Source organism: Penaeus monodon, chromosome 18, assembly GCF_015228065.2.
Source record: "Penaeus monodon isolate SGIC_2016 chromosome 18, NSTDA_Pmon_1, whole genome shotgun sequence".
NCBI classification, from domain to species: Eukaryota; Metazoa; Arthropoda; class Malacostraca; order Decapoda; family Penaeidae; genus Penaeus; species Penaeus monodon.
The window spans coordinates 30,518,733-30,536,232 of NC_051403.1; the positions used below are offsets into that span (position 1 = coordinate 30,518,733).

The 17,500-nt window shown below is 37.4% G+C and overlaps 1 protein-coding gene across 4 annotated transcripts in view; it reads right to left on the reverse strand.

Moving 5' to 3' along the window:
* Positions 1-17,500, reverse strand: part of LOC119584431 (ATPase family AAA domain-containing protein 1-A-like) — a 27,764-nt gene that overhangs the window by 1,330 nt on the left and 8,934 nt on the right. The window lies entirely within an intron of this gene.

Below are 17,500 nucleotides of genomic sequence, written 5' to 3' on the forward strand. Positions count from 1 at the left end.
TATAAAATAGATATATATATATTATAGATTTATGTATAAAATATATAAAATTATAATATATATAATATATAGATATATAGATATATATATATATATATATATATATATATAAATACATATTATATAAAAATATATATATACATAAAATATATATATATATTTTATCTATATAAATATATGTATAGATATATATATCTTATATATATATCTATCTATATATATAGATATATAATGCGTCATAACTTATATCAAATATATATATACTATAATATCAGATCTTATATTATATATATATAAAATATATATATATAATATATATATATATAGATCTATATATAAACTATATCTATATATATATTAATAGGTTATTATTATATCATATATAAATATATATATCCCTCCAACTATCTAATCTATAAACATCATATCTATATAAAAATATATATAACATATATTATATCTATATATAATATATATAATATATATATATATATACTTATATATATATATACTATATCTATATATAGATATATATATATATATTATATATACAGATATAGACATACATAGATATATCTCTAAATTATATATATATCAATAAATAAATAAATAAATAAATACATAAATCAATAAATACATCTATATATATTCTAATATAATATAATATATTTATAGTATTATCTAAAGTATCTGGGACACGTACACCCAACAGCTAATACATGGAAGAAAAACACAATACAAAAACTAGATTTCTTGGTCTCACTTCCAATAATCTAGGTTTTTGTATTGTAGGTTTTCCTTTCCATATATATATATATATATAGATATATATATATATATATAATATATATATATATATATATATATATTATATATATATATATATATATTAATATATATGATATATATATATATATATATATATATATAATATATGATACATAATATATATAAATTATATATATATATATATATATATTAATATAAATATAAATATATAATATATATATATATATATATATATATATATATGTATATATATATATTAGATATATCTATAAATTGCATATAAGTATATATATATATATATATATATAACTATAAATATAAGATATATATATAATATATATATCATATATATAATATATATATATATACTATACTATATATATATCTATCATATCTATATACTATACCTCTATATATATATATATATATATCTATATATATATATAATATTATAGATCTCTATCTATATATAATATGCTATATATATACCTCATATCTCTATATAAAAAACATTTTTTACACATTTAAAAATTATTATCTCTCTCTCTATCAAATACATACGATCATCTTGTTTCCTTACAATCATATATATCATAATCTATCTATATGTTATCTCTATATCTCTCAAATTGTCTATATTATCTAGTCTATCTATCTCTATACTATATATATATATAATTCTTTATCTATAATATCTATATATAGCTATCTCTATATATAATAGATATAAATCCATACTCTAGCCATCTACTACTACCTCTATATCCTATATATATCTCCTATCTCCTCTTCTACCATCTCTTCTCTCTATCTCTCTCATCTCTACTCTTTCCTCTCTCTCATATATATATCTATATAATATATATCTAAACATACTTCTATCTATATAATATATCTCTTGTCTCGCTCTCCTCGATCTCTTCCCTCTATTCTCTCTGCCCCCCCCGATTCTATCCTCATCTATGTCTCTCTATCTCTATCTCTCTCTCTGTATATTCTCTCTATCTCTCTCTATCTCTATATCCTCTCTCTCTGTCCCCCCCCATGGCCTCGACCCCCCCCACTCCCCACCCTCGCTTTTTGTCTCCCTTACCCTATCCTCTCTCCCTATCTCTCCTCGCTCTCTCTCTCTGATCTCTTCAATCTCTCTCTCTATATCTCTACTCTCTCTCTCTCTCTATATATATCTCTCTCTATCTCCTCTATCATCCATCTATCTTACTGTCTCTACTCTCTACCCTCCTCCATATCTCTCTCTACCTGTATCTCTCTCTCTCTCTCTATCTCTACCTATCTATATATCTCTCTATACCTCATCTCTATCTATCACACCTCTCTCCCTGTCCCAAGCCCCCAACCCCACAACACCCACATCTATCTTCTCTCTTCCTTATCTGCATCTCTGGTACATATATCTCTCTCTTCCATCTATCTCTATCTATCTCTATATACATCTCTATATATAGTCTCTACTATCTCTCTCCGCGATATATAAAATATATAAAATATATACATAATATATAAAACATATATATTCACATCATAAATGTACATCATTAATCTACATCTATACAATATACACTATCTTAAAATATCTCTATCTATAATATAATATCTCTAAAATAATATATATATATATCTCTATCCTCTATATATATCAACTATATATCTTCATAAATCTGTATACTAGATAAAAGCTCCATATATATAAAATATATATATTCATATAATAGGTATATATATAAATAGACACATATATCAAAATATTATATATTCTAAATATGTATATATATAAAATTACGCATATATAATAATATATATATATAATATACATATATATTCTATAACAAATATATCTATATATATCATATCTATCTCATCTATATATCTATATATATCAGATATTCTCATATACTATCTATCTCTCTATCCCCACCTATCTACATATCTATTCAACATCCTATATATAAACCAACTATATCTCTATCTACATTCACTCATCTCTCTACTCTACCTATCTCTATCATATATCATCTCTATAATATACTATTCATCTCTATCTCTATCTCTATCTATCTATTCTCATCTCTATATACATATCTATTATTATATATCTATATACTATATATATAACATAATCTAGATATATACTATAATATATATATGCAGTCACCTAATACTTATACTATCAATATATACTCTATAAATTCTATATAATATATAGAATATATACATTTATCTCTACTATCATAATGCCTATAAAATATATAAAATATATATATATATATAAGAAATATATATATCTATAGGTATATATATATATATATATACAATATAAATATAACATAAAAGATATCTATAATATATATATAATAATCTATAATAAATATATATAATCAATACATCAACTACATAATCAATATACATCATATATATAGCTCTATATATCTCTCTATCTCTATCTATTATATATATATTCATACATATATCTATATATATATATATAAACGTATATATATCCATGGATGAAAAACCCGCAATACAAAACTCGATTCTTGTTCTCACTTCCAATAATCTAGTTTTTTGTATTGTGGGTTCTCCTTCCACTATATATAATATCATATATCTATATATATATATTATTTATCTATAGATATATATGTATATATACATATCTATAAATATATATATATACTATAATATATATATCTAATATATATAGCTCTATCTATTATATATATCATATACATAGATCTATTGTCTATATATATGTATAATATTATCTATATATATTTCACTCTCTCTATATTATATTATATCATATATAATATATCTATTATCTACACATATAACTATATATCTCTATATATATATCGCATCTATATCCCTCTTTCTAGTATACTATCCATATCTTATATATCTATCATCTCCTCTATCCTCTATTATCTCTACTATATCTCTCTCTATCCTCTATTCAATATCTTATCTCCCCTTATCTCTATCATATCTCTCTCTCTTCCTCTCGCTATATTCCACATCTCTATCTCTCTCCTAATCTCTTATATCTATTCCTCTCTCTCTCATTACTAGCTCTCTCTCTCTCTCTCTCTCTATCTCTCTCCCTCTCTCTCTCTCTCTTCTCCTCTCTCACTCCCTACTCTCTTCTCTCTATCTCCTCTCTATTACTCTCCCACCTCTCTCTCTCTCATCTCTCTCTCTCCCATCTCTCTCGCTTCTATCTGTCCTCTATCTCCCTATATATCTCTCTCTCCTCTATATCTCTCTCTCATATCTAGCTCCTCTCTCTTTTGTCCCTCTCTCTCTCTCTCTCTCCGCTATCTCTCCCCTCTACTGTTTCCTCTCTCGCTCTCTCGCTCTCATCTCTCTCTCTACTCTCTCTCTCTCTCTCTCATCTCTCTCTCTATGTCCTCCTCCTTCCATCTCTCCCTACTCTCTCTTTCTCTCTCTATCTCTCTCTCTCCTCTATCTCTCTTCCCTCTTCCTCTCTCTCTCTCTCCGCTCTCTGAAAACACAAGCCCCAAACACAACAAACACACAAAGACCCCCACAAGAAAACCCCCATCTCCCTGTTCTCTCTCTCCTCCTTTCTCTCTCTCCTCCTCTCTCGCTCTATTCTCCTTCTCTCTATCTTCTCTCCTTCTCTCCTCTCTTCTCCCCTCTCTCTCTCTCTCTCTCTCTCTCTCTCCTCTTCTCTCTCTTCTATCTCCTCATCTCTCTTCTCTCTTCTCTTCTCTCTCTCTTCTCTTCTCTTCTCTCTCCTGTCCCCCCCCGCACTTCTCTCTCTCCTCTTCTGGGGTTTTCTCCTCTTCTCTCTCTCTCTATCTCTCCCTCTCATCTTCTCTCTCCCCCCCACCTGGCCGCCCCCCCCCCACTCCCCCCCCTCGCTTTATTGGTCCCCTCCCTTCCCCTCCTGTCCTTTTTGTCTTGTGTGGTTTTTTTCTTCCCTTGTCTTCCGCCGGGGGCCGCGTGTTTTGCTCTTCATCGCTATCTCTATCTCTCTCTCTCTCTTCTCTCTCTCTCTCTCTCTCTCTCTCTCTCTCTCCCTCTTTGTTCTCTCTCTCTCTCTATCATCTCTCCTCTCTCTCTCGCGCTCCTGTCTCTCTCCTCTCTCTCCTATCTCTCTCTACTTTCTCTCCTCTCTTGTCTCTCTCTCTCTTTGTCATCTAGCTCCTCTCTCTCTCTTGTTTCTATTTCTCTCTCACTCTCTCTCCTCTCTCCTCTTGTGTCCTCTCTCTCTCTCTCTCTCTCTCTCTCTCTCTATCTCTCTTTCTATCTCTCTCCTCTCTCTCTGTGGTGGGTGTGTGTGTGGTGTGTGTGTGTGTGTGTGTGTGTGTGTGTGTTGTGTGTGTGTGTGTGCGTGTGTGTGTGTGTGTGTGGTGTGTGTGTGTGTGTGTCTCTCCTCTCTCTCTCTATCTCCTCATCTCTCTCCTCTCTCCTTTCTCTCTCTCTCTCTCTCTCCTCTCTATTCCTCCCTCTCTCCCTCCCTCTTCCTCATCTCTCTCTCTCTCTATCTCTCTCTTCTCTCTCGTCTTTCCCCTATATCTCTCTCTATCTCTCTATCTCGCTCTCTCTCGCTATCTCCCTCTCTCTCTATCCCCTCTCGCTATCCATACTACATATACCTATATCTCTCTCTTCTTCTCTCTATCTATCTATCTCTTCTCTACCCCCTTAATCCTCTCTATCTCTCTCTCATCTCATCTATCTCTCTATCTCTCTATCTATTATATCCCCTCTCTCTACCCTCTCTATCTACTATCTCATATCTATCTATCTCTCTCCAATCTCTATCTCTCTCTCTGCTATCTCTCTCTCTCTCTCCCTAGCTCTCCATCTCTCTCTACTCTCTCTCTCTCTTCTCTCGCTATCTCCCCCGCTCATCCCTTCTCCTCGTCTCTCTCTACTCTCTATAATCAGCTCCTCTCCTACTACGCTCTCCCCTCATCTCTCTTCTCTCTACTCTGTCTTTATATCTCTCTCTCTCTGTTGTCTCTCTCCCCCTCTCTATCTTCTCTCTCTCTATCTCTCTCTCTCTCTCCCATCTCTCTTCTCTCTCTCCTCTCCTCTCTCTCTCTCTCTCCTCTCCTCTATCTCTCTCTCTCTCTCTCTCTGTCTCTATCTCCTCTGTCTCTCTTCCTCTCTCTCTACTCTCTCTCTCCTTCTCTCTCTCCTCTATCTCTCTCTCTTCCCCCCCCCCCCCCCCCCCCCCCCCCCCCCCCCCCTCTTCTATCTCTCTCTATCTCTCTCTCTCTCTCTCTCTCTCTCTTTCTCTCGCTCCCTCTCTCATATCTATCTCCCTCTCTCTCTCTCTCTCCCTCTATCTCTCTATATCTCTCTCTCTCTAGTACTCTTGCCCTCTCTCTCTCCCTCTCTCTCTCTCTCTCTATCCCTCTCTCTCTCTCTCTCCTCTCTCTCTCCTCTCTTCCCTCTCCTCTATCTCTCTCCCTCTCTCTCGCTATCTCTACGCTCTATCTATCTCTCCTATCTATCCCCTCTCTCTACGCTATCTATACTATATCTCTTCCTCTCTCTCTATATCTATCTCTCTCTCCTCTCTACTATCTCTCCCTTCTCTCCAATATATATCACTCTCTCTCTCCTCTCTATACCATCTATTCATCTACTTCTCTCTCTCTCTCTATCTCTCTTATCTATATCTATAGCTGTACATATATTATCTATATATATCTATTATCTATCTATAGATAGTATCTCTATCTATCTCATATATATCTATAATCATATATATATCTATAATATCTATATATATCTATAGTTCATCGCTCTATTATAAATATCTATTAAATTTTATATATCTCCTATATATCTCTCTCTCGCTCCTCTACCTCCATCTCTTTCTTCTCTCTCCCTCTGTCTCTCTATCTCCTATCTTCACTCTCTCTATCTCTCTCTCCTATTCCCTATCTCGTCTCTATCTCTATACCATTCTATCCTCTCTCCTATCTCTCACTCTATTCTCTATAATCTTTACATATACATTATCCCCATCATCCCTATAACTCCCTCTATATATATCTTCTATAATCTAATCTATATTTGTAATTATATTTCCTCTATCTCTACATATATGTTTATCTATATATACCATATAAGATATATCATATCTAATTATTGTCTCTAGCTCATCTGTCTATATGTACACGAAACATCCATATATATCTGGTAATATATATCATATACATACTATTATATATATCTATTCTATATATATCTATATCTCTCTATATATATAATTACATATAACAAAAACATAAATCTTCAAGAAAACTATATATATATGTATCATATCATATATATCTCCTCTTCTCTCTCTCTATATCTACTACTATCATCTCTGTCTGTTGTTCCTGTACCCCCCCCCCCAACACCCACCCCCCCCCACCCCCCCCCCACCCCCACAACACCCTATCTCTCATCTCTCTCTCTCTCCTCCTCTCTCTCTATATCTCTTTTCTCTCCTCTCTCCTATATCTATCATATCTCATATCTCTAATAACTATCTATCTCAACTCTATCGAATATCTCTAATCTTCTCTATATCTATCCCATTACATATCATCCCTTATCATCTATATCATATCTCTCTCTCTATCTAATATTCTATATATCTCTCTATACTCATCTATTTATATATATCTTTATCTCTTTACTATCTATCTCTTCTCTCTCATCATCTCTATCTATTTCATATATATACTTTCTCTCTCTCTCTTCTATCTATCCTCTCTCTCTCTATCCTGTATCTCTCTTGTCTCCTATCTCTCTCCTCTCTCTATCCTCTTCTCTTTCTCTCTATATTCCTCTTCCCCCCTCTCTCATCTCTCTCTCGCTCTCTCTCTATCTAATCGCTTTCTTATATTCTCTTTACAAATAGATATTATCCATATATTATTCTATATTTATATATTTATGTCTGTCTGTCATCTGTCTCTGTCTCATAATATCTCATCACCCCTATTTCATTTCTCTCTATCTCTTCTATCATCATATTTACAACTATCTCTTTATCTCTCTCTTCCTCTCCTCTTCTTCTATCTTCTCTTCTTCTCTCTCTCTCTCTTATCTATCTCTACTCTCTCTATTTTCTCTCTCTACTCTCTATCTTCCGCTATCTCTCTATTCTCTTTTCTCTCTCTCTCTCTCTCTCTATCCTCCTCTCTCTCTTTTTTCTCGCTCTCTCTTTATGTCTCTTTTATCTCTCTTTTATATCTCTTTTCTCTCTCTTTCTCTCCTATCTCTCTCTATCTTTTATCTCTCTCTCTTATCTCTCTTATATCTCATCTCTCTTCTCTCTCTCTCTTCCCTATATGTCTATATGTAATCATCTTCCTCCGCTCTCTCTTATCATCTATCTCTCTGCTCTCTATACGTTCCTCTTCTATCCCTCCCTGTATCTGTCTCCTCCTCTCCTATCTCTTCCTCTTACGCTCTCTCTCTCTCTCTCTATTATCTCTGATCTGTTCTCTCTATATGTATATCTAGCTTATATATCTAGCTATCTCTCTCGCTATATCTCTCTATTTCTCTCACTCTCTCTCTCTTCTATCTCATACTCTATCCCTGTCTCTCTTCTCCCCCGCTGTCTCTCTTCTCTCTCTCCCTTCCCTCTATTCATCTCTCTCTCTCTCTCTATCTACTCTCTATCTCTCTCTATCTTCTCTCCTCTCCTTCTCTCTTCTCTATTGTCTCGTATCTCTTCTCTCTCTCCCTTCCTCTTCTCCCGTTCTCTCTCTTCTCTCTCTCTCTCTATCTCTCTTCCTCTCTGTCTCTCTTCTCTCTCTCTATTGTATCTATTATATCTCTACTGTATACTATTATCTATATCCATGTATCCTCTCTCTCTATCCTGTCCTACTATCTTCTTTCTATAATATATCTATTATCTCTCTCTATATCTATATTCTCTCTCTCTATAACTCTCCTGTCTCTATTCTATCTCTGTCTATTTGATAACACAACCATCTCTCTCCTCTCTCTCTCTCAATCTCTCTCTCTATCTCTCTATCTCCCCTGTATTCTTATCTCTCTGTCTCGTCTCTCTCTCCTCTCTCTATCTCTATCTCTCTTCTATCTCTCTCTCTATCTCTCTCTCCTCTTTTCTCTCTCTCTTATACTTCTCTCCCTCTCTTCATACTCTCCCTCTCTCCTACTCTCTCCCTCTCTTGCGCTTCTCTCTCTGCTTCTCTCTCTCTCCCTCTCTCTCATCATCTCTCATCCTCTCCTCTCCCCAGCATCTCTCCTCCTCCTCCTCTCTCACCCTCTCTCCCTCTCTCTCCCCTATCCCTCCCCTCTCATCTCTCTCTTCACTCTCTAACTCTTCCTCTCCTCTCTCATATCTCTCTATCTATCTATCTCTATCTCTCTCTCATCTCTCCTCTCTCGCTCCTCGCTCTCTCTCTCTCTCTGCCTCTCCCTCCTCTCTCTCCCCTCTCTCTCCCTCTACTTCTCCCCTCTCCCTCCCTATCTCTCTCTCCCTCTCTCTCCTTATTCTCTCTCATCGCTCTCATCTCTCTCTCTCTCTCTCTCTCTACTCTTTCTCTCTCTCTCTCTCGCTCTCTCTCTCTCTCTCGCCCCTCCCTCCCCTCTCCCTCTCTCTCTCCTCTCTGTCTCCATCTCTCTTTGTCCTCTCTCCTACTTCTCTCTCTCTCTACCTATCTCTTCTCTCTCTACCTCTCCTCTCTCCCCCCCCCCCCCCCCCCCCCACCCACCCCTCTCTCTCTCTCTCACTCTCACCTCCTCCTCTCTCCTCCCGTCTATCTCTCTCTCTTCTCTCTCTCTCTCTCTCTCTCTCTCGCCTCTCTTATCTCTTCTCTCTCGCTCTTCTCTACACTCTATCGCTCTCTCTCGCTCTCTCTCATACTCTCCTCGCTCTCTCTTCTCTCTGTGTCCTCTCTCTCCTGTTATTCTCTCTCTCTCTCTCTTCCTTCTCTCCTCTATCTCTCTCTGTCTCTCTCTCTATCTCTGTCTCCTCTATGTATCTCTACTCTCCTATGCCTCTCTCCTCGCTCTCTCTCTCTCTCCTCTGTCTCTCTCTCTCTCATTCCTCTCTCTCTCTCCTATTCTTCTCTCTCTCCTCTCCTCTCTCTATCTATCTGTCACGTCTCTCTCTCTCTCCCTCTCTCTGTCTCCCTATCTGTCTCCCTCTCTTCTCTACTGTCTCTCTATCTCCACTCTGTCTCTCTATCTACTCTCTCTCTCTGGCTACTCTCTGTCTCTCTGTCTCCATCTCTGTCTCTCTCTCCTCGCTCTCTCTCTCTCCTCTCTCTCTCTCTCTCCTCTGTCTCTCTCTCTCGCTCTTACTCTCTCTCTGTCTCTCTCCTCTCTCTATCTCTCTCTCTACTCCCTCCCTCTCCCTCTCTGTCTCTCTCCTACTATTCTCTCTCTCTCTCTCGCTCATCTCTCTCCTCTCTTCTCTATCTTCTCTCTCTGTTCCTCCCCCTCTCCCTCTCTCCCCCCCCCCCCCCCCCCCCCCACCCACACCCACCCCCCCCCTCTCTCTCTCTCTCTCTCTCTCTCTCTCTCTCTCGCTCTCATCTCTCTGCTATATATCTCTCTCTCCTATCCCCGCTTCTGCCTCCCTCTCCCCTTTTTTCCGGCTTCTCCTGGCCCGCCTCCGCCACCCCTGCCTGGCCCGCCTTGGAAGGCTGCCGGCCTGCGGCGCCGGCTGGCTCTGTCCCCCGTCCTGCGTCTCTTGTTGCCCCCTCACCCCTACCCCCGCGGCTGTTCTCTGTGCCCGGCCTCCCCTGCTGGCCCGCCCTGAGCTTTCATCCTAGCAGTAGCTTCGTGATCCCTGTGGGCTCGAACTCGCCGGAATGAATCTGGTAGGGTTGTCGTTCTGACGTTGACATGGTGTGCCTTCATAAGTCTCTGAGATCATAAACCAGAGGCTATGTTGGCGAGAGCAATACACAGGACAAGTCCTGAAAGGAACACAACCTAAACTGGATTTTACACTTAACTGTTTCACCTCCTCGCATTTATGAATAGCATAACGTCAAGTATCAAAACTTCATTTAACAATAAAATAGAAATTTTATTCCAATAAAAACCATTAACTAACCCATTCATCAATGAAGATAATGCAATGGCTGGATCTGGAGGCTCGCGGAGAATAGCAGCTGAGAGCTTCTGTGATTCACCATACCATTTGTCTGTGAGTGCAGCCATCCCAGTTGATGAAGCGTGCTCCGCTTTCCCTGGCCACTGGCTCGGAGCCCAGCAAGTTTTGCCACAGCCAGATGGCCGTGCAGTAAGTACCCTAAAGGAACACTTCCAATATCTCTTGTGTTCAAGAATAGTTTCTAAAGACAACTAGCCTCAGAATAAAAGCAGACACTAATAAAAAATAAACATAAATATACAATCCATAAATTAATGAAATAAGCATTATTTCACTCATAAATTTATCACCCCACCCAAAGAAATATCTGCCCTCATCCCTCACCCCCTACAATAATGCTGCCTTTGGACCTTAGTCCAACTATGGACAAGATGAGGCAAAGCAGCCAGAAAAAAAACATTTTGAACCCTTCTAACTTGTCCTCCAAAGAGCAGAACAGTTACCAAGTTTGGTGAATTGGGTTAGTTTGTATAAAAAAAGAATGCCAGATATCACAAATCTGGTCAAGAAATCCACTAAATATGTATTACAGTAAACTTGAGGAATGTTTAAAAACAAATTTGATTATAACACTTGTCTGATTCTTTACCAGGGAAGTAGACTATTGCTGGTGCTGAGAGCTCCTGATACAAACAGAACATTTCCCCTCTTCCCTCCCCCTTCCTTCTCCCACACTCAGCCCTACCCCGCTTCCCCCTACCCTCCTCCCTACAATCTCCCCTCCCCTCCCCTACAATTATCCTCTTCATCCCTGTACTACCTTCCCTCTCCCACCCCTGGCCCTACACTTCTCTCCTGGGTCTGTCTCTCATGATTGCCCTACTCAGGAACCTTCTCAATCCTACAATAACTTCTCAATAAACATCAAGAATTAGTTTTGATAACTGCTGATGCCCCTGGCATGTTGATTGAAAATATTGCTGTCTGTATTGTCAACACCCCTGCATCTGGGTCTATGCTGATGTCGCAGCATCTGGTTCATGACCAAGTTGTTGGTAAGGTTGATCCTAGCCATTTGAGTAATTTTAAGATTAGCATTATTGGTACATGTTCCTGCTTACAAGTTCCTATGATTATTAATCCCCTATTGTATGTTATAAAAGAATTATCAGCATGAAAATAGGAAGAATTAATTCCATCCCTAAAAGCAAACAACAAACACACACACAATTATTATTATTATAATATTATTTGTGTTAGTTAATTTTTTTTAATTTGACTCAATTATGGCAAATCTGTTGTTAAACAGAGCATGTACCTCTGTACACTGAAACTAGCTATACCTTTGGGAGGCTGGATGAGGCGGGATCCCTGGAGGCGAGTGCGCTGCTGATAGCAGGAATGATAGTCTCCCTGAGCTCCCGATGACAGTTGAGAGTCCTGGCCACCAGTCCTTCCGGATTGTGCTCAAACTGTGAATGCCTCTACCAGCTGGCTGGCAACATCATTTCATACTTCCACTAACTGGAACAACATCACAACCATCACCTTTTTGATGATAACGTGATTTTCATGGAATGCAAAATGTTGAATGCATATAATACTGATGGCTTTGTTCTAGCACAAGTCATTAAGTAACTTGGTCAGTAGAAACTGATTCAGTTTGAGTTTCAAATTCAAATGTTTATTAAACCACATGGCAATTACATGCAGATATTACACTGGATTGGCTGAGCCGTTGAGAGCTGGTAATTCTTGAAGTAAGCCTTTGGTGTAGATTCATATAATAACACAGTTGACTATTAATTGTGCATTGCTAAAGTACAAATGACCTTACACTGAAACAATGAATAGGTACTCACAAAACTAGATTGTAAAGCAATGTATATACATTACATAAAATATCCTCATAAAAGCAGAGAAAAAAAGTTCATAGATATTTATATACTGGATATTCATACAGGTCGTCATACTGGTATCAGAGTGTATTCTCATGCAGGTAACCTGAAATTATGAGTGCAAAACACATGCAACATGGTTGGGTTGACTGCTTTGCAATGTACACTGGCATTCTTTGGTATCTATTTTACTTGTTCATATTTATGTTACCATACAGGTATTCACCCATAATAATATAGAAGTAATGATGTCATTTAAGAATTCCAACTTCTTAAATCTTTTTTCTATTCTTTAAGTAGGATAGGTACGTTAGTGGTGATCTATCTACCAGGACTATATGCTCAATTTCTGGTTCTCTGCTCTAAGATAGTTTTAAAATAAATGCCATAAAAAATTAAATTTTTTCTTCTTAAGCAGAAATATAAAATATTACATATACTGGATATAAAAAAACTAATGCTCTCGAATATAGGTGCTGGTGGAGCATTCTCTGGCATCTCTTAAATGTATTATAAAAACCTGCCAAATCCAACCAAATCGAAAGTTTCTCCGACTCTCATTAGAATGCAGAATAAACTAAAAAATCTTACCAAAGATATCTGGATATGATAACTAAATAACTTATAGATCTCATTCCTAGAGTGTTTGCTCTCTCTCTCTCTCTTCTCTCTTCTCTCTCTCTCTCTCCTCTCTCTCTCTCTTCTCTCTCTCTCTCTCTCTCTCTCTCCTCTCTCTCTCCTCTCCTCTCTCTCTCTCTCTCCCTCACCCCTCTCTTCTCCTCTCCCTCTCACCCTTTCTCTCCCTCTCTTTCTCTTCTCTCTCCTTCTCTCTCCTCCTCTCTCTCTTCTCTCTCCTCTCCCCTCCCTCTCCTTTTCTCTCTCTCTCTCTCTCTCCTCTCTCTCTCTCTCTTCTCTCTCCTCTCTCTCTCTCTCTCTCCCTCTCTCTCTCTCTCTCTCTCTCTCTCTCTCTCTCTCTCTCTCTCTCTCTCTCTCTCTCTCTCTCTCTCTGAAAAAAAAAAAAAATAATAATAATAATAATATTCTTTTCGCTTTCAAAGACCATGTAGGGTCTTCAAAACTTTTTTACTGGTTAAACAGGTGTGGATACTGCTCTTCAGGTTTTGATGCCTACATTACCCCTAAGACTAGAAGAGGCCCCATAACTAGTCTTTGTTGAGGCAGGGCTTGCGTGGCAGCTGTTGTGGAGTTCATGGTGTTGAAGCTGCTCAAGCGTGGCAGCATGGAGGGGGGGGAGCTCACACGCGGGGAGGTACTCTCCCTGCTGGCAAGACTGGCCTTTGCAACTGCTGCTTCCTATTTTACTGTGAAGCTTCTGGTGTCAGCTATGGACCCAACCTCCAAACAGAAGAAGGATGCCAAGAGGAAGGTAAGGACCTTGAGACAGTCGAAGCCTGGGGTTTGGCTCAAAGAATGGAAAAGAAATGAACAGATATTGATTTTGTCCTTTATTAAAGTTCTGTGGAAATGAGTTGTTATTGGTTAAATGATGCTTCAGGAAGTAATAGCAAAGTTTTTCAATATTTTGTAATTTCAGATTTGTGAGCATTAAATTTCTGGTGAAGGTGAATTTTCATGAATATGTATAACAAAGTAGAGGTGGTTTTATGAATTCCCAGGTAAATAAGCAATTAGAAAATGTCTTTGTATTCCAATTTTCATGTGACCTAGATTGTTAGTTACATGTTTTTCTTTTTTCATAGGCCCAAGAAGTTATGCAGAGGCTGGGCATCAAGGAGAAGGTTTCAGTAAGTAATGTTTTGAGTTCCACTATTCTATATGTAAGGATCTTGACATGTTTATGTCTTTTCCTGTACTCACTCTTCCATGTTTGCACATTCCCTTAGTCATTCACACATGCCTAAAAACAGTGTAATTGCATCTTGTAGTTGCACCATGCCAGGAAGTTGATACTTTTCTGTTGTTCCTTGGTATTTAAAGTAGTACCATATTGAGAGTGAGAAAGGGAAATGTAAAACTACCAAAAAGATTTGTTAACTATACACAAAAATGAAGCCCAAAGACTCCATTGTAACTGGTTTGTGTAGAAATTTAGTGTGCTTCAGTGTAGCTTTATACTAGTATTCTTTTGCATCAGCTTATCATATCATTTATCAAAATACTATTGCATTTCTTTTATGTTTGATCACATAAATCTAAAGAAGTTATTGTTTGTGGACAAGAAAGAAAACACCTGCTCATCTGGCAAGGCAGTCAAGGCACTTACAACTACTCATGATTTTATGCTTTGTAAAATAGAGTCAAGAGAGAAGCATGCATACATTATATATATAATTTTGTGGAACTCTTGATTTTTTAAGTACTTTGATTAATATAAGTAAAGGAAACCAATTCATGTAGAAAATACATTTTTGAACATAGAAGTTGAAGTTACATTTTTGCAAGTTCTTTAGAAAAAAGGTAAACAAGATAGAGTTTTGCACTAGCTTCTGCTAGACAAATGCTGATTTTAGTAATGATTACTTATGTGTCCCCAATATAAATTATATCACTCTGATACCAGTATGAAGACACTGTATTGAATATCCAGTATTATAACATATCTATGACTTTTTTCTCTCTTTTATGAGGATATTTATGTATGTATATACCATGCTTTTACAATCTAGTTTTGTTGATGTATGCTATTCATTGTTTCAGTGTAATGTCATTTGTACCTCTAGCAATGCACAAGTAATAGTCAACTGTGTTATTATCATGAATCTACACCAAAGGCTTACTTCAAGAATCTACTCAGCTCTCAAAGGCTCAGCCAATCCAGTGTATATCTGCATGTAATTGCCATGTGGTCAAAACCATTTAATTTGAAACTCAAAACTGAATCAGTTTCTACTGCCAAGTTACTTAATGACTTGTTCTAGAACAAAGCCATCCAGTATTATTATGCATTCAACATTTTGCATTCCCATGAAAATCACGTTATCAATCAAAGGTGATGGTTGTGATTGTGTTCCAGTTGAGTGAGTATGAAATGATGATTGCCAGCCAGCTGGTAGAGCCTTCACAGTTGAGCACATCCTGGAAGGATGTGGCAGGACTCTCAACTGTCATCCGGGAGCTCAGGGAGACTCTCATCCTGCCTATCCAGCAGCGCACTCGCCTCCAGGGATCCCGCCTCATCCAGCCTCCCAAAGGTATAGCTAGTTCAGTGTACAGAGGACTGCTTCTGTTTTAACACAGATTTTGCCATAATTGGTCAAATTAAAAAAATTAACTAACACACATAATATTATAATAATAATAATTGTGTGTGTGTTTGTTTGTTTGCTTTTTAGTGGATGGAATTAAATTCTTCCTATTTTCATGCTGATACATTCTTTTTATAACAATACAATAGGGGATAATAATCATAGAACTTTGTAAGCATGTAACATGTACCAATAATGCTATCATTTTAACTTAACTCAAATGTGCTAGGATCAACCTTTACCAACAACTTGGTCATGAACCAGATGCTGGACATCAGCATAAACCCAGATGCAGGGGTGTTGACATATACAGACAGCAATATTTTCATCCACATGCCAGGGGGCATCAGCAGTTATCAACTAATTCTTTGAATGTTTATTGAGAAGTTATTGTAGGATTGAGAAGGTATGAGTAGGGCAATCATGAGAGAGTGGAGAGAAGTGTAGGGCAGGGGTGGGAGAGGGAAGGTAGTACAGGGATGAAGAGGATAATTGTAGGGTGAGGGGAGGGGATGATTGTAGGGAGGAGGGTAGGGGGAAGCGGTGTAGGGCTGAGGGTGGGAGAAGGAAGGGGAGGGAAGAGGGGAAATGTTGTTTGTATTCAGAGCTCTCAGCACCAGCAATAGTCTACTTCCCTGGTAAAGAATCAGACAAGTGTTATAATCAATTTTGTTTAAACATCCTCAAGTTTACTGTAATACATATTTAGTGGATTTTCTTTGACAGATTTGTGATATCTGGCATCTTTTTTTATACAAACTAACCCACTTCACCAAACTTGGTTAACTTGTTCTGCTCTTTGGAGGACAAGTTAGACAGGGTTCCAAATGTTTTTTTCTGGCTGCTTTGCTCATCTGTCCAAGTTGGACAAGTTCCAAAGGCAGCATTATTGTAGGGGGTGGAGGGAGAGGGCAGATATTTTTGGGTGGGGTTGATAAATTTATGAGTGAAATAATGCTTATTTCATTATTTATGATGTATATTTATGTTTATTTTTTATTATTGTCTGCCTTTTATTCCTGAGGCTAGTTGTCTTTAGAAACTATTCTTGAAACACAAGAGATATTGGAGTTGTTCCTTTTAGGTGTACTACTGCACGGCCCTCCTGGCTGTGGCAAAACATTGCTGGCCCGAGCAGTGGCCAGGGAAGCTGGAGCACGCTTCATCAACTTGGATGTGGCTGCACTCACAGACAAATGGTATGGTGAATCACAGAAGCTCTCAGCTGCAGTATTCTCTCTAGCCTCCAAGATCCAGCCATGCATTATCTTCATTGATGAAATTGGTTAGTTAATGGTTTTATTGTTTTAAAATTTCTATTTTATTGTTAAATAATTTTGATACCCTTTACTGTATGCTTATTCATAAATGCTAGGAGTGAACAGTTAAGTGTAAAATCCAGTTTTAGGTTGTTTTCCTTTCAGGACTTTTTCCTTTTTATTGCTCTCGCCAACATATCCTCTTGTTTCTGATATCAGAGTAAT